The sequence below is a fragment of the Acanthochromis polyacanthus genome, chromosome 1 (assembly GCF_021347895.1).
Source record: "Acanthochromis polyacanthus isolate Apoly-LR-REF ecotype Palm Island chromosome 1, KAUST_Apoly_ChrSc, whole genome shotgun sequence".
NCBI classification, from domain to species: Eukaryota; Metazoa; Chordata; class Actinopteri; family Pomacentridae; genus Acanthochromis; species Acanthochromis polyacanthus.
Window position 1 is genome coordinate 69,150,996 of NC_067113.1, and position 18,889 is coordinate 69,169,884.

Below are 18,889 nucleotides of genomic sequence, written 5' to 3' on the forward strand. Positions count from 1 at the left end.
TCCATCAAAGAGCCCCCACACAGCAGAAGTTTGAGGTTCCTCCTCCACTTTGTCCTCTAATGGTGGAGGTGTCAGGCTGCTGCTGCTGCTCATATTCTCTGAAGTGTCTCATCAACAGCTCTGTTGTCACTGAAGGCAAGCTTCTTTAATCTAGGATCCAGTAACATGTTTTCTGCTAGGACAGTGTTAAACTCCATACTCCATTAAATACGTTAGGAGTCGGCTCTTCAGATTCACTACAAAGCATCGGCTCTGAGAGTCGTATCTTTTGTGCCTTATACATCTCTAGAGGACAGACTGTGGTCACATGCTGACCATGTTTGGCTCAGCAAACAGCTGTAAGGCAGCTTTCTCAACTATGAACATAATCAAAATATGTTTTGAGAACGGCTCAAACAAGCAGCAGCTCAGTTCTCCCATTAAGCTGCAGAGATATTAGGGGAGTGATATGAGACAGACAAAAATGTAAAAGTGTTCAAATGTTTACATTTATGAGATTTAGGTATTGTAAAAGATGTATAGAAGTTGATTCAGGTTGTTCAGTCATGCTTTTTTAAGTTCTGCACTTTATTCTAAGATATACAGTTACATATAAGTTATTTATTAATAAATGTCAAAATGTTTTTGAACCGTACTGAATTTATTTGACGGTCAGTTTTTGATAACAGGCAGACTCTAATAAAACTACCAGGTTACATCAGCATATATCACAGTAACTCAAGTTAGACATTATGATGTTCTGGACCTTTGCTGACTGGACCTCTCTGAATTTTAGCTGAATACCCCTGGCTTAGAAGAAGAGGGACATGAGTCTAGAACTTCTAATGACCCAACATCAGTCAGTGGAGAAAAAATAAGAAAAAGAAAGCAAAGCTAAATGAAACTATTTCAGTGTTTTAATAAGCCTGTTGCTTGTCCTGTGAATACTGCCGCTTTAGGGAACACTACAGCTGGAGCTAAGGTTAACATTTAGGAAAGGGAGCCTGATGAAGAGGAAACATCAGGTCTACCTGATGAAGAGGAAACATCAGCTCTACCTGATGAAGAGGAAACATCAGGTCTACCTGATGAAGAGGAAACATCAGGTCTACCTGATGGCAGGAGGAGGAGCTGCTGACGCTATAATGTCTATAAGTATCTAATTGGTAGTTTGAAATAAAGGAGCTGCTGCTGCTGTGTGTGTGTGTGTGTGTGTGTGCGTGTGCGTGTGCGCGCGTGCGCGCGTGGACATGTGAGTGCACGCGCACATATATGAGAACCTGACCTGGCTTTGGTTTATGAGGTTGGAGTATACCCACTAGAAAAAACTAGACTACACCACTGGTTATGACTGTCATTACTGTGTACACGACTTGCTTTGATTTAGAGTTAGGGGAAGTGCAGTGGGGGCAGGCAATACAATGAAAGTCAGTCTGTCTGTGAATACCAGCGCAAGAGCTTTATTGTGATGGGCAGGAGCTTTATTGTGCACCGGCAGGCTCCGAAGCCCCGCCCACCAATGAAACGGAATATTGAGTCGTATTTTCATTTTGGGGGTGAAAACGAAAAAACGAAAAAACGAACCGTTTCCTGTTTTGTTTGTTTTTTTGTTCAAAACGAAAAAACGAACCGTTTCCTGTTTTTTTGTTTTTTGCTCAAAACGAAAAAACGAACCGTTTCCTGTTTTTTTGTTTTTTGTTCAAAACGAAAAAACGAACCGTTTCCTGTTTTTTTGTTTTTGCTCAAAACGAAAAAACGGCTTGATTTTTTGTTTCTGCTTGTGTCTTTTATAGCCAGGAAACAAACGGATAAAACGTACCTTGGACAAGGTACGTTTTATCCGTTTGTTTCCTGGCTATAAAAGACACAAGCAGAAACAAAAAATCAAGCCGTTTTTTCGTTTTTTCGTTTTGAGCAAAAAACAAAAAAACAGGAAACGGTTCGTTTTTTCGTTTTTTCGTTTTGAACAAAAAACAAAAAAAACAGGAAACGGTTCGTTTTTTCGTTTTTCGTTTTCACCCCCAAAATGAAAATACGACTCCATATTCCGTTTCATTTGTGGGCGGGGCTTCGGAGCCTGCCAGTGCACAATAAAGCTCCTGCCCATCACAATAAAGCTCTTGCGCTGGCATTCATAGACAGACTGACTTTCATTGTATTGCCTGCCCCCACTGCACTTCCCCTAACTCTAAATCAAAGCAAGTCGTGTACACAGTAATGACAGTCATAACCAGTGGTGTAGTCTAGTTTTTTCTACTGGGTATACTCCAACCTCATAAACCAAAGCCAGGTCAGGTCAACGCTGCTCGGGGTGCTGCGCGGCGAGAAATACGGCCGCCGTCTTGGTCCGGTCAGCCGCTCCACTCAGCGCTGTTTGACAGCGCATTTAATCCATCTTAACTCTGAATATTAAAATGATTTTCACGCGTTTTTTTTTATTTTTTTGCTACAAACGTCATCCATGTAGCTATGATCAGTGGTGTAGTCTACGTGATACGCAGGTATACACCCCACCACAAGAAAATTTTCCAAATTTCTGTATACCCACTTAAAAATGCGCAAAGATACGTATACCCAGGAGTGTAAACACGCAGATATACGCCTTATACCCACTAGAAAACTTCCCGAATTTCCATATAACCACTTAAAAATGCGCAAACACATGTATTAGTATGTTTTTTGACATAACGTTCACTTTTCTCTGTGTCAGGAAGCGGTGAAGCTGTATGGGACGGGGAAGGTGTCTGGCTGAGAACAGGGCTCACTGAAGGCCGACCGCGGTCCGGATCCGGACCCAGACGCCGTCTATACGGGTGTAAATTTGACAGGTCGCTTCTATTTTACCGGGCAGCTTTCCAGTGTTTATCATTGGTCTATCGGCTCAGAAACGCACAGACCAATTATGTACGAGTTCAGGCATCCCACGTGACGCTACTCAGCCAATGACGTCGCTGAATCGCATCGCAGCTCTGCCTTCAAAAAGCAGCTGAGAGATGAGGGACAGAGAGGACAATAGTGATGGAAGTTCAGCTCTTTTCAGAGAGCTTTTGGCACTGGCTTCCAAAGAGAAAGCCGGTTCTTTCGGCTCCACAAAAGGGCTCCTAATTTTATTTTTCTTTGTAGCCTCCATAATTTTGGTCCAAGCCTTGGCAAATATGAATCATTTGGTGTTTGACAAAACCTCTTTTCATCTCAGTGTTTATTATGAGAAGCCATTATAATTGACTCATTTTGGTACAAACTTTGCTCTGTTACAAAAACAGGGATTCTTGGCTTTAGTTTATATTTCAATCCAAACTTTTTTGCACAAACATATATGAACAAAAACTCTGCACATGAACCCACAGACGCAGAACAGAACCAGATCCAGACTCAGTATTCAAACAGTATAAATGTCCTCAGAGCAGGCTGACATTAAAAAATCAGATGGCTGAGCTTGGATGGGCTGATACATTTCTTCTTTCAGTGAATATCTGCGTGTTTTTGAGAAGATTCTCTCAGATGGAAGAAGTTGTCTCTCCTCCATCACCTTCACCAGGTGGGGCAGACTGAGGCCTTGTCCTGCTCCAGCTCAGTGGGTCGTCTGCTGGTTGGATGAGGGTTCCTCTAGATATGATCCTCCATTACCACATCAGCTGTAGGATTTCTCCTGAATCATCTCCTGTAGCTCTTCCATCAAAGAGCCTCCACACAGCAGAAGTTTGAGGTTCCTCCTCCACTTGGTCCTCTAATGGAGGTGTCAGACTGCTGCTCATATTCTCTGAAGTGTCTCATCAACAGCTCTGTTGTCACTGAAGGCAAGCTTCTTTAATCTAGGATCCAGTAACATGTTTTCTGCTAGGACAGTGTTAAACTCCATACTCCATTAAATACGTTAGGAGTCGGCTCTTCAGATTCACTACAAAGCATCGGCTCTGAGAGTCGTATCTTTTGTGCCTTATACATCTCTAGAGGACAGACTGTGGTCACATGCTGACCATGTTTGGCTCAGCAAACAGCTGTAAGGCAGCTTTCTCAACTATGAACATAATCAAAATATGTTTTGAGAACGGCTCAAACAAGCAGCAGCTCAGTTCTCCCATTAAGCTGCAGAGATACACACGTGGACAAAATTGTTGGTACCCCTCAGTTAAAGAAGGAAAAACCCACAATTCTCACTGAAATCACTTGAAACTCACAAAAGTAACAATAAATAAAAATTTATTGAAAATTAAATAATCAAAAACAGCCATTACTTTTGAATTGTTGATTAACATAATTATTTAAAAAAACAAAGTAATGAAACAGGCCTGGACAAAAATGATGGTACCTCTATAAAAGATTGAAAACTATTTGACCAGAGTGACATGATTAACTCAGGTGTGTCATTTAATTGACATCACAGGTGTTTCCAAATTCATAATCAGTCAGTCTGCCTATTTAAAGGGAGACAAGTAGTCACCCTGCTGTTTGGTGAAAAGGTGTGTACCACACTGAACATGGACAACAGAAAGCGAAGGAGAGAATTGTCCCAGGACATCCGAAAAAAAATTATAGACAAACATCTTAAAGGTAAAGGCTATAAGACCATCTCTAAACAGCTTGAAGTTCCTGTGACAACAGTGGCTCATATTATTCAGAAGTTCAAGACCCACGGGACAGTAGCCAACCTCCCTGGACGTGGCCGCAAGAGGAAAATTGATGACAAATTGAAGAGACGGATCGTTCGAAATTGTATCCAAAGAGCCCAGAGCAACCTCCAAAGAAATTAAAGGTGAACTCCAAGGCCAAGGTACATCAGTGTCAGATCGCACCATTCGTCGTTGTTTGAGCCAAAGTGGACTTCATGGGAGACGACCAAGGAGGACACCACTGCTGAAAAAAACTCATAAAAAAGCCAGACTGGAATTTGCAAAAATGCATGTTGACAAGCCACAAAGCTTCTGGGAGAATGTCCTTTGGACAGATGAGACCAAACTGGAGCTTTTTGGTAAGGCACATCAACTCTATGTTCATAGACTCAAAAACCAAGCATACGAAGAAAAGAACACTGTCCCTACGGTGAAACATGGAGGAGGCTCAGTAATGTTTTGGGGCTGCTTTGCTGCATCTGGCACAGGGTGTCTTGAAAGTGTGCAAGGTACGATGAAATCTGAAGACTATCAAGGCATTCTGGAGAGAAATGTGCTGCCTAGTGTCAGAAAGCTTGGTCTCAGTCGCAGGTCATGGGTCTTCCAACAGGACAACCATCCAAAACACACAGCCAAAAACACCCAAGAATGGCTGAGAGAAAAGCGTTGGACTATTCTAAAGTGGCCTTCTATGAGCCCAGATCTGAATCCCATTGAACATATGTGGAAGGAGCTGAAACATGCCATTTGGAGAAGACACCCATCAAACCTGAGACAACTGGAGCTGTTTGCTCATGAGGAGTGGGCCAAAATACCTGTTGACAGCTGCAGAACGCTCATTGACAAATACAGAAATCGTTTAATTGCAGTGATTGCCTCAAAAGGTTGTGCAGCAAAATATTAAGTTATGGGTACCATCATTTTTGTCGAGCCCTATTTCATTAGTTTGTTTTTTTTAAATAATTATGTTAATCCACAATTCAAAAGTGATGGCTGATTTTGATTATTTAATTTTCAAAATTTTTTATTTATTGTTACTTTTGTGAGTTTCAAGTGATTTCAGTGAGAATTGTGGGTTTTTCCTTCTTTAACTGAGGGGTACCAACAATTTTGTCCACGTGTGTATTAGGGGAGTGATATGAGACAGACAAAAATGTAAAAGTGTTCAAATGTTTACATTTATGAGATTTAATTATTGTTAAAGATGTATAGAAGTTGATTCAGGTTGTTCAGTCATGCTTTTTTAAGTTCTACACTTTATTTTAAGATATACAGTTATATATAAGTTATTTATTAATAAATGTCAAAATGTTTTTGAACCGTACTGAATTTATTTGACGGTCAGTTTTTGATTACAGGCAGACTCTAATAAAACTACCAGGTTACATCAGCATATATCACAGTAACTCAAGTTAGACATTATGATGTTCTGGACCTTTGCTGACTGGACCTCTCTGAATTTTAGCTGAATACCCCTGGCTTAGAAGAAGAGGGACATGAGTCTAGAACTTCTAATGACCCAACATCAGTCAGTGAGAAAAAATAAGAAAAAGAAAGCAACGCTAAATGAAACTATTTCAGTGTTTTAATAAGCCTGTTGCTTGTCCTGTGAATACTTCCACTTTAGGGAACACTACAGCTGGAGCTAAGGTTAACATTTAGGAAAGGGAGCCTGATGAAGAGGAAACATCAGCTCTACCTGATGAAGAGGAAACATCAGGTCTACCTGATGGCAGGAAGAGGAGCTGCTGACGCTATAATGTCTATAAGTATCTAATTGGTAGTTTGAAATAAAGGAGCTGCTACTGCTGCGTGTGTGTGTGTGTGTGTGTGGGTTGTGTGTGTGTGTGTGTGTGCGCGCGTGCGTGGACATATGAGAACCTGACCTGGCTTTGGTTTATGAGGTTGGAGTATACCCAGTAGAAAAAACTAGACTACACCACTGGTTATGACTGTCATTACTGTGTACACGACTTGCTTTGATTTAGAGTTAGGGGAAGTGCAGTGGGGGCAGGCAATACAATGAAAGTCAGTCTGTCTATGAACGCCAGCGCAAGAGCTTTATTGTGATGGGCAGGAGCTTTATTGTGCACTGGTGGGCTCCGAAGCCCCGCCCACCAATGAAACGGAATATTGAGTCGTATTTTCATTTTGGGGGTGAAAACGAAAAAACGAAAAAACGAACCGTTTCCTGTTTTGTTTGTTTTTTTGTTCAAAACGAAAAAACGAAAAAACGAACCGTTTCCTGTATTTTTGTTTTTTGCTCAAAACGAAAAAACGAAAAAACGGCTTGATTTTTTGTTTCTGCTTGTGTGTTTTATAGCCGGGAATCAAACGGATAAAACGTACCTTGTCCGTACCTTGTCCGCCAAAAGTATAATCTGTTTTTCTGACCAAACCAACAAACGAAAAAGGGAAAAACGGCTCAATTTTCCTTTTTTCGTTTTCGACCAAAAACGAAAAAACGTTTTTTTCCTTTCTCAATTCAAAACCAAAAACGAAACCAACACAAGCAAATTACGGCCGAATTTCGTTTTTTGGATTTCAATTTTCCGTTTTTTCGTTTCAGGTCTCAAAACGAAAAAACGGAAGCACGTGACCCCTGACCGTCACGGGTCAAATGGACTCCCTATCAAAATAAAAGCCTTACTGATAAATGGGTAATAAAAGATAAATTACGTTAAATAGCGTTTTTATTTTTGCACAGTATGTATTATATACACTACTAGGCTTGTGATAATGTTAGAAAATAATAATAAATTATTATTATGAACAACAATACTACTACTACTACTACTACTACTATAATAATAATAATAATAATAATGATAGTAATAATAATTACAGGTCTGCTGCCTGGCCTGGATACATCTAATGCGCGGACACGAGATCGTTAAATGTTCACCTTTGCGATAAGTGTCACATCAACCGGCACTCTGGTTGATGCTATGTCTGTTGATCAAAAAATACATGTCACACTTATCGCAAAGGTGAACATTTACCGATCTCGCGTCCTCGCATTAGATGTATCCAGGCCAGGCAGCAGACTTGTAATTATTATTATTATTATTGTTATAGTAGTAGTAGTAGTATTGTTGGGGGGTACTGTCATGGTTTCACTCCAGCTCCTACCCCTTTTTCTCCTCTGTTCCCTCCTGTCTCTTTCGCTCTCCCAGTCGCTCGCCCACTGTCTCCCTGCACCTGATTGCTGCACAAGCTCCAGCTGCGGTAATCAGTCAAACTCCACTCACCTGCTCCCCTCCTCTGCCATAAAAGGCCACTGCTCCCCTCTGTTGTTGCTGGAGCATTGTTTGGACAGACCCACATGTTGTTCCCCACAATCCTTTCTGGACTGCATCAGCTTCTGCACCTTCCTGTTTTCCCCCTTTTGTGGATTTCCCCCATGGACTCAGTACTTTGGATGGACTTCAGGCTTGGTTTCCCCTCAGTATTTATTCTCTGAGTGTGAGTACTTTCCCTCAGCTCTTTTGTGTTCGATTTTGGTTTTCTCGCTGCCTCCTTAGTCTAGGTTTTGGTTTGTGATAGTTTTGAGTTTGGCTAATAAATCCCTTTTTTTTCCTTTACACCTGTTGCCTGTCTGAGTCTACACTTCGGTTCTCCAACCTCCCCTAATCATAACAATCTGTTGTTGGAGAAAGCAACATCAGTAATTACCAGCTCCCCTCTGACGTTAAAATGAGATGGCTGAACCCTCAGAAGTGGGGGTCAGGAGTGCTAGATTACAGTCGATCGTATTCGTACCAACACACACATGCAGAGAGTGAGGACACAGACATTAACATAGACAAGCAACACACCCTATAACACCACAAGTATGGGCCAGCTGATGTAGCTGCTGGGATAATTGCTGTTATTAAGCTGTCAGTAGCTTTGTAAAGGTTAAGGCAAGATCAGCACCAACAGCAGGGAGGGGGAAAATAATTCAAGTGTAAAAGCCTTCTGAAATGTTGCTTTAGGACTCCAGGTTTAAACTGTCTGCCACTATATTCAAAGTAATTATGAAGAAATATACATACAGGGTTGGGATTAGTGTAAATACAAGCAAAATATTAAATCTGACATGAAATTTCATCTTTTCTCTCTCATTTGCTCAATTATTCCACTTCGCTTACCTAATTCACTATGTGAATTATTGTGGTCTCCTCCTGGGATATTTTTTGACCTTGTTAGCTCATTTAAGACTTAAGAGACATGCAGCATTTAAACAACCATTTCCATTTCACTTTGTATTGTATCGGTACAAGCAGATATTACATACTGTTATGTAATGCATTGTATGGAAATGTGTTATGCAGTATACTGACTGGTTCTTTCATAGCTAGCAGCATTTTCTCTGCTCATCTTTCAAAAACTTCTCTCCTCGATTGTAAAAATGAGTTGTGCCAGTAAAAGAGTGGGTTGTCTGGCTACATTTCTGAACACTAGACGTCTATGTGTTCTCTTCTCCTCTGCTCTCTTTTCAAGCTGCTATTTTGTTCACTGACATGATACAACCTCATCACGCAACACCTAATAACTACATCCCGGAAAGCACACACCTGCTTCCTTTTAGCCTTCGACACGTGACCAACTTTCCATCAAAGCCTGAGCTGTTTGTCAGAGTTTGTGCACAAATCGGAGAGACTGTACACACAAACGCAGCATTTCACTTATTCCCAGACAAACGAATACCTGGGGAAGTCCTCATCTTGCCACTCGTCCTTCACCTCCATGCTGTCCATGCGTAAAGTGGCTTCTGCTGTGCCCATCTTCTGGTAGGGGAGGATGGGCCTCAGCTCACTGTGTTGTCAACAAACAGTGGAATCATTCATCAAGCCATGCAGTAGGAAGCTAAGTGTTAAAACATACAGTGATTGTAGCTGTATTAAAGGAGGGGCCGCACCCGTTTTATGGAACAGTGATGATTTATCTGGATTATCTGACTTTTGATGTGAGATTTTAAGGCAAGGCAAGGCAGCTGTATTTCTATGCACATTTCATACACAAAGGGCAATTCAATGTGATTTCCATTAAAACATTCAGACAAACATAAAAAGCACAATTAAAATGAAAAATATAATAAAACATATAAAAAACAGGAATATTAGAAATATATTGAAAATATGTTTACAATTTGCATTTCCAACAATTTAAAATAAGCTATAATAGGAAACAGTGGCAAACAGAAAAGTCTTGAGCTGTGATCTAAAAGAAGCAAGAGTAGGAGTGGACCTACAGCTTTCAGGGATTTTGTTCCATTATGTGGAGCATAATGAGTAAATGCTGTTCACTGTGTTTACTTCACTGTAGGACTGAAAGCAGACCAGTACCTGATGACCTCAGAAGTTGAGATGTTTCATAAAGTGACAGCAGATCAGCTATGTATTTTAACCTATTGATCTTTGCTACAAACTGAAGGTGTGGCGAGAGATGTGGGATGGTCACCAGACAGAGATGAGTGAATTTTTTCATTCAGTCTAGACTATTTGGTTGCTATATGGTAAATGTGGAATTTCATTGCGTTTGTTCCATGCACAAAGTCTATATCTCAGCCTCTTCTGCTTCAATTTATACCACTGTTTATTAATATTATTTTATTTAATTTTATATTTATTTATATTTATTGAATATATATGTATATTTACTGAATTCCCCTTCCATGATAAATAAGTTCTTGTATTGTAAAAATTTTCATTTGAAAAAATTTTATACAAAAATTTCGGAGTATATGAATATGAGATGAGACAACTTTTATGTTTTATGAGTTGTAGTTAAATCTGAAAGTCAGCAACATGTGTAGATGTATTTCTTTCCTAGAAGTTCATCATTTTCTGACTAACATTGTTGAGTTCTACAACACTGAACACATCTACAAGTTTCAAGCACTCAGGTAAAATTAGCTATGGATAATTACTGCACAGTCAAGCCACAACATAAGAATTCCACATATCACACTGATCCTCTGGGAAGACAGAATTGTTGATATTTTTAAAAAGAGGCTCAAGACTCATCTTTTTAACCAGACCTTCATCTTGTTTTGATCTTCTTAACTCTTCGTGTTATGCTTTTTATTACTATTATTATTATTATTTATTACTCAATTTTTGAAACTTTTAGGGTTTTATGGTTTTACCATATTTTACTTTTATTTAACTTATTTTTTAACTTATTATTTTTTTCTATTTATTTATTTCAGTTCTAGTGTTCTCGGTGCCTCGCCATGTCTTGATGATGTCATGTATGTGGGTGTGTGAGTCTGTGTGTGTGTGTGCTTGCGTGGGTGTGTTGCATGTGAATGGCTGTATATATGTAGGGAGGCGTGGAGAGTGGGTTTTTTATTTTATTTCTATTTTTATTGTATTTATTTATGCTTTCTTTGTTTTAATTCTTGTAAAGCACTTTGTGTTGTTCTGCATAAAAGTGCTATACAAATAATGAAGTTTGAATAGAGAAAGCAAATCAAGGATAAATCATAACACAGAGTAAACATCATGTGCAAGTCTTGTGTCATGCAAGTACATTGGGGAATGAGTGTGCTTCCTACGTCAGTGTCCCAGCCAGAGTTCATAACTATAGCAGACGTTACCACAGTCCATTTGTCCACTGGGGTGGCACTGATGTTCTATAACCTGCCCATATGGAAAATAACAGCAAATGTGGGCTAAAGGGACACAAGCCCTCCAGCTGCAGGCTGCGGGTACTGCTGCGCTGTGATTGGTTTTTCAATAATAGATAGAAGAGATTAGTGTTTACACTCTGGAGTTTGATAGCGATATTATGAGGAATTCCTTAAACAGCACTTTAATTAAGACCCTTCAAGCTGATCACGCTGCCCTTCCGAGGAAGAGATTCACATGATCAGTGCATTGTTTGGTTGTTTGTGCAAATGTCTCTTTCTAAGGCTCAGCTGCTCATACAGTGAACTGGTGATTGATGGACACAAGTAATGTTGCAGCAGCACGTGTTTGGTGGGGATTTGTCTCCAGATGGCAGAGCTGCCTTCATTTTTCCAAACACTGTCACTTGACTTAATGACTGGATTGTGCTTACCAAACCTATTTACCCCAAAAATCTGTATCACAGATGGAACACAACTTTGTTGCAAAGATACAGACCCTAAATATGCATTTTTTTTTACCACATCATTTCCTGACAGATACCATTTCTATGATATGCAGAAATATAAATTGAGGGAAGCAGTGGAGTTTCCACTTGAAAAGCATCAAAGTATTCTTTCCTCTGTGTTATAACAACATTACATGGCTTTGGAGAAAAGCACCAACAGATCTGAGGATGAAAGGTAACAGATATCGCGATGTACGAGTGTAGCTTTCTTTTCCTTGCTGACTGTTATCTGCAGGTAAGAGGATAGTGATGTGAAAAGGAAGAACACTTTCAATATACTTCACAAGACATGAATGACTTAAAAGGCACCAAAGTATACACATCTTTTGGCACTGAGTAATTGAGTTTGACATTTTGAAACCTCAGCAGCTTGCCTCATCAGAGAAGTGACTCTGTAGTGTCATCAGAGTTGATTGCCAGTGACCAAATAACCCTAAATCTGTTATCAGATGTTGATCTAAAACATCCTCTTTTCCTTTTTTGTAGTCCTCTTCACTTCAATCACAAGGAAAACTCTTGGAAGCAATAATGAAATATTTAATGTGAAATTACAAAACAGTAACTTATGTTACATCATACAGTGTCGTTGCTCTTATCCAGAAGCTGAGAAAATGACAGTTTTCATGGCCTTAAACTGAGTATGAAAGCAGAGAAGCTATTATTTCGTGGCTGTCAACCTTTTTTACCCAAAAATACAGTCTTGGTAAATTGAATCACAGACAACAGAACAAAACATAACATCTTTGCTCAGCTGGAACTAGAAAATCAAAGGACAAGATACTCACATGCTGTAACTACAGTGACTCCCTCTTCACTGTGTTGAAACCTTCCCTGTTTTGCTTTCAGATGTTTCCTGTCTTCCTCCTCCTCCTTACAGCTGCTGAGTGACGGTCATCCCTGTTTACACCTGGTAGGTGGGACACCGCTGTGTTCAGAACCTGGGCTGCTGTTCACTTGCTCTTGTTTACGGATGCTAATGGAGGCTGAGAGAGAAGTCGTGTCCTTCTGCAGAGTGGAGAGTGATGAGAGAGTCCAGAGTCACCATGTAGCAGACACCATCCTGCTCTCATCTTTTCTGTGTCCTCTGCCGCTCAGATCGTGTGTGGCTTTTTGGACAAAAGATAATCCTCACCCCGTGCTTTCAGCTCGTCTCATAATGATCACTCTCTTGCTCTCGGCCTCCTATTTACTTCGGCTCCTCTCTACCGAATCCCCCTCTGCCTCCTCCCCTCACCAACACTAATGCCCCCACCCAGCTTTAATCCTGCCTGTGATGATGTCAGCCGTATGGGCGCTGTGTTATGATGGTTATGTAATCACAACTGCCTACCCTTCTCTTTGATTCTTTCAGGTTGCTCCGTGTCAGGATCACCTGCTTTCCCCAGTCCATTTAGCATCCATCATTAAATGAATTTCTGTCCTCCTCCGAGCTTGAGAAGATGGAAGATTCTATTTCAGCATTGTTCCCTGGCAACAGCATCTTCCTCCCTCACACACACACACACACAGTCTCTCTCTCTCCCGCTTTTTCTCACAATCACTTATAACTCTCTCGCCCTCGATGAAGTCCCTCCTCCACATGATTTCTCCCTCCTTTTTCTTGCTTGCTGCCTGTAACGCTCACTCCTCCTCCTTCCTCTCCTCTCCTTCTCTTCCTCCCTGCTCTCCTCACAGCTGCACTGAGCTCTGCACTATGTCAGCAAACACACAGTGGCCTATCTGTGGCACTGTCCTCACCGCCCAGAGCCAATAGCCATAGTTTCCTGTCCATCTCCATTCACTGCTTGGCTGAAAAATGTATTTCTGTTATGTTTACAGTTTTTATTAATAATATCACATTGCACAGCACTTAAATACTGAAATACGCCCAATTTGTGGGTAAAAGCATTTGTTTGACACAGATCTGCAACATTTAGAGTAGATGCTTTTAGGTATTTCAGTGCATTGTTTTCATGAATTAATGCAATAAATAGAATAAAGAAGTCATGGTTTGTCTATCTTATCTTCAAGGAAGGTCTCTCTTGCTTCGAATTCCTGACTTTTCCCAATCTTAAACTCATTATTAATAGTCGATAAAGTGAATTACATGTTGATTATGTTTTGGTTCATTTTAATGCTAAACACTGTAATTTTCTGCAGTGTTTCAGTTCCAGACCTACAATATTTTATATTTACTTCTGCAAGATGCAGTGCCATAATGTGTTGAACAGTTTTCAAGCAAAGCCAATGTGTAACTGGGTCACTCATTTAATTCTATATTTTGGCCTTGCACGTTGGCCTTCCTGCCACTAGATGGTGGAAGAGTGTTCTATAGATCAGCGCTTATTAGGTGTAAAACATGGCCTGACCATAGACTGTATATAAAGATGGACATCGCATCTGGCTTCAAATTTGAAGCTCACCCGGAAGTGTCATAACTTGCAATATCAGCGTCCACTAGGGCTGGCTCCAAAAACTTTTGCACCATAGACCCCAATTCATTTCTTAAAATAAAATTTGATAGACTGATTTTCTACAGCTCAGGATTTTTCCCGTTAGTTTTCATGGTCAAAATGAGAGATCAGGTGGTCGATCTTAAAATAAATCAATACTGAATTTTAAATAAATCGTTAAAGCGTTTGGCGGAGCCAGGGGGCGTGGCTATACTTGATAGACAGCAACAGAAGCCTCTGCGGTAAAATTGTGGGCGGGGAATCAGAGAGTCTTCAGCGCCAATCGCTGCCCTAGTTTGCTCTCTGGGTCCAGCCTGTTGGATGATGCTTTTTACGTCACTGGGCTCCAAAAATCCAAACCCAACGGGTGACGTCACGGACTTAGTTCACACTGGGCCCCGACCCTCAGTAACACCTGTGTTATAGGGTCATGGACGAAAGTATTGGCACTTTTGGAATTTTTCCAGGAAATACACCATTTCTCCCAGAAATGTTTGCAATTACAAATGTTTTGGCGATTACACGGCTGTTTATTTCCTGGATGTGCACTGGAAAAATATTTTAAAAAAGCCAAAAGAAAAAAGCCAAAAATCTGACCATAATTTTTCACAATATTCAAAAAATGGGCCAAAATTGTTTGGCACCCTTTTTAAACTGTGGGTTAACCATTTTATTTTCAAGCATGTAATACTCGTTTCAACTCACCTGTGGCAAGTAACAGGTGCTGGCAACATAGAAATCACACTTGAAGCCAGTTAGAATGTATAAAATTTGACTCACCTTTGTGTGTGTGCCTATGTGTGTCACACCGAGCATGAAGAAGAGAAAGAGAACCGAGAGTGTCTAAGGACATAAGAAGCAAAATTGTGGAAAGATATGAACATCTCAAGGTTACAGACCATCTCCAGACATCTTGAATTCCTTCGTCCACTGTGTGTTATATAATCAAGAAAGTTTATAACTCATGTGAACCGTGGCTAATCTCCCTGGATGGGACGGAAGAGAACAATGACAATAGAATGCATGCAAGATTGTTCGAATGGTGGATAAACATCCTCAGTCAACTTCTACACCAAATTCAGAACACAAAGAGAGAACACAGTACCTACAGTCAAACATGGTGAAGTTTCGAAGATGCTATGGTGTCACTGGCACTGGGTGCCTTGACAGTGGCAAGGAATCATGAAATCTTGGAAGACTAATGTCAGAAAACGTGTGGTTTGCATCAGAGGTCATGTGTGTTCCAGCAGGACAGTGGCCCAAAACATAATCAAATAGCACCAAGAAATGGTTGGAGACAAAGCGCTTTTGCCAATATTCGTCCATGACTTTGTTTTATATGGCTCAGCAAAGTTAGTAACTCTGTTTTTCCAGTGTTCTTTAAAGCCAGCAGTTAACAGTGCACTGATGCAAAAATATGCATAAAGCAACATTTGTGAATATAGACAGCTGTAATGTCAGTAAATGAGTTACAAAAACCGTTTACAATACAGTAGAAAATAACAGCAACAAAGGCTTATCATACAAGAATTATGGGAACTGTCAGGAAATTCTTCAGTGGAGTCCTGACTTCTCCAAATAAATACTCAGAGCCGTCTCTCAAGTCAAAGTAACGTTTTACTGCGCAAGGAATCACTTGAATAGAGCAGAGTCTAAACAAGTGACTGCAGCAATAGGTGGAAATAGCTTAGTTTTCAAGCAGGTACATAAACAAATTACATTGGTAATATCAGTTTCTGAGCAGCCAGTTTCAACCGGATGATGAACTTGTTATATTTCATGGTCAAAGTTAGATCATGGAAATTTACTGGGTACACTGGGTTTTATGAATTCACAGTCACACAGTAGTTTGAAATCATAAAGAGCATTCAATTATAACATGATTATAATTTTATAACAGATATAAACTAACTAAACACATCATCCAAACCAAACGGGTACAAAATGTGTTTACCGTTCCCCTAAATAGTTTTAGTCTATATTAATTTCCCACCCCCTTAAAAATCCTAAAGCTTTTAAGAGACCCCAGTTTAGCAAAGTTTTGTAATACTGCAATACTATAGGGAATGGGTTGTTAATCACTTCTCCAGAACTGAGAGTTATGTCTTCAATATTTGGTACTACTCATGATTCCACCAGCAGGAGCAGGTGCAGATAAGCAAAGAAATTGTCTGTCCTCTACCTTCTTGTGCTCTATCTTTTCTGTTTAGCAAAGAGCATAAAACATGTTTTCCTCCAGGAAGGTATTTTTGTAAGGTTGATTGCTAGAGATCGGACCGTAACCGTAGCATCTGTACTAGAGGTACGGACCCGTTATGGTCACTGAAGAGCTGGCGCCGGTTAACTACTATTGCTGCACATTACAGGCAGTTTATATGAAGACTTTGACGGCGAACATTGTATAGACCCTTCTATTTTGTTACAACATCTGTGTCGTTTTTTGTGGCGGCTTTATGCTGGAGGCAAAAGCAGAGCGAGAAGTCAAGCGGGATTGGGAGTATATAGTTTGCGCTGCAAACTCGAGCATTTTTAACCTGTTAACTTCAGTGTACCGCCGGCGGTACACTTACTATTTGCATAGAAATTTAAAGATGTTCGAAGGCTGCAAAGCGATATATAAACACTATACACGATGGAAGCTTAGATTCTCATGAATCCGCCGGTATAAACCAATTTCAGATGTGACCTACCACGCGGGTAAATAACACATTTGTCCGAACAACAACGAATTCCATCCATCCTTTCTCTGTACACGGCTTTAACGTACACAGCGTGACTCCACATTTCCAGGTTCATTACTACACACAGATGAAAATATTCCACAAAACGGCCATAATCCAACCTTGACATCCAGACGAAACAAGCCAGTAAAACTATTTTTTGTCCAAAACTGTCTTTGAAGTCGTAATAATCCACGAATCGGTCGTTTCAAGGAAATGCACCTCGCAATGCGCGTCCATATTCCTGTATTCTCGTCATATTTAACGGGTATTGTTTTTGATTGTATTTTTTTTTCTGTGTCACGGACTGAGCTGGTGAACTCCGAGCAGAAAGCCACACTACCAGGGCTGGCTGAATGCAAGTGGTTTATTGTTTGGGGTGAAAAGGGTGGCTAGGTGGGGGAAAACCAGGGTGTAGGAGCGGGGGGTCCAGGCAAGAGTGGGGATCCAGGCAGGAGTGGGGGATCCAGGCAGGAGTGGGGGATCCAGGCAGGAGTGGGGGATCCAGGCAGGAGTGGGGATCCAGGCAGGGGAAACCGGTGAGGACTTGACGGGAGAGCCGGAGGGGGAAGGAGGATGACGGGGGATCCCGGGCAGCTGAACTGAACAAAAGCAGGAGAAGACAACGTCAGAATTAAGCAGGAACTCAAAACAGGAAAATGTTAAAGGCTAGAGCGCAAACCGAACTGCATGGTTCTTGTTTAATACTCTGGCAGGGAGTGGAAGGCTGAGCCGGTACTTATTGTGGAGGTGAGTCGTTAGCAAGATGATTGTCAGCTGCCCGGGAGACGTGGAGATAGTTGATTGCCTGAGTGGAGTCAGCTGGAGAAGCTAGACTCCACTCAGGCACCGAGCTGTAGGGGAAAGACAGGACAGAGGAGCAGATGGAAGATAGGCAGGCCAGGCAGGGCAGAGGAGTGGATGAGAGACAGGCAGGGCAGAGGAGTGGATGAGAGACAGGCAGGGCAGAGGAACAGGAGAGGGGAGAGAAGCAGATGGGAAAAGGGGTATTTGGGGATGTCAGGTGGGAAGGACGGGGGTGAGGAGGGAGCCCTGACAGTACCCCCCCTCAATGGGCGCCTCCTGGCGCCCTACGGAGCCAGCCGGGGCGAGAACCCACAGCTACCAAGGGCAGCCAGGAGCCCCACAGGGGAAACTGGAAGGGCCCACGGGGGAAACTGGAAGGGCCCACGGGGGAAACTGGAAGGGCCCAAGGGGGAACTGGAAGGGCCCAAGGGGGAACTGGAAGGGCCCAAGGGGGGAACTGGAAGGGCCCAAGGGGGAACTAGAAGGGCCCAAGGGGGGAACTAGACTGGGGCAGGATTGGGACTGGGCAGGACTGAACTGAGGGCAGGACTGGGCAGGACTGAACTGAGCGGGACTGAGTGAAGGGAAGGGCCGGACTGAACTGAGTGAAGGGAAGGGCCGGACCGAACTGAACTGAGTGAAGGGAAGGGCCGGACCGAACTGAACTGAGTGAAGGGAAGGGCTGGACCGAACTGAACTGAGTGAAGGGAAGGGCTGGACCGAACTAACAGGGCAGTAGCTCTGGGGGTCGGCCCGAAGGCTCAACTGGCCGAGGATGGATAGGGCGGAGGGTCCGCTCCGGAGGACGGACCGTGGGCCGGACTGGGGATGAGTGGGCCGGAGGGTCCGCTCCGGAGGACGGACCGTGGGCCGGACTGGCCGGGGATGGACAGGACGGAGAGTCCGTTCCGGTGGGCGGCCCGGGGGTCGGGCTGGCCGTGGATGGACAGGACGGAGAGTCCGTTCCGGTGGGCGGCCGGTCGAGGCTGGGCAAGCCGGAGGGTCCGTTCCGGGGGCGGCCCGGAGGCGTAGAGGCCAAGGCTGGATGGGCCAGAGGGTCCGCTTCGGGGACGGCCCGAAGGCGGGATAGGTCGAGGCCGGACCGGCCTAAGGGTCCGCTTCGTGGACCGGACTGGTCGAGGCAGGACAAGCCGGAGGGTCCGTTCTGGGGGACGGCCAGAAGGCGGGACGGGTTGAGATAGGACAGGGCGGAGGG

General features: G+C 42.4%; 1 long non-coding RNA gene across 1 annotated transcript; it reads right to left on the minus strand.

The window, feature by feature from the left end:
- Window positions 1-9,044: 9,044 nt before the first annotated feature.
- Window positions 9,045-12,967, minus strand: LOC127535838 (uncharacterized). The gene is made up of 3 exons (XR_007944698.1): window positions 12,847-12,967; window positions 12,500-12,719; window positions 9,045-9,389 (listed from the first exon to the last, which is right to left on the minus strand). It is a non-coding gene; the product is annotated as an uncharacterized LOC127535838 (long non-coding RNA).
- Window positions 12,968-18,889: the final 5,922 nt, after the last annotated feature.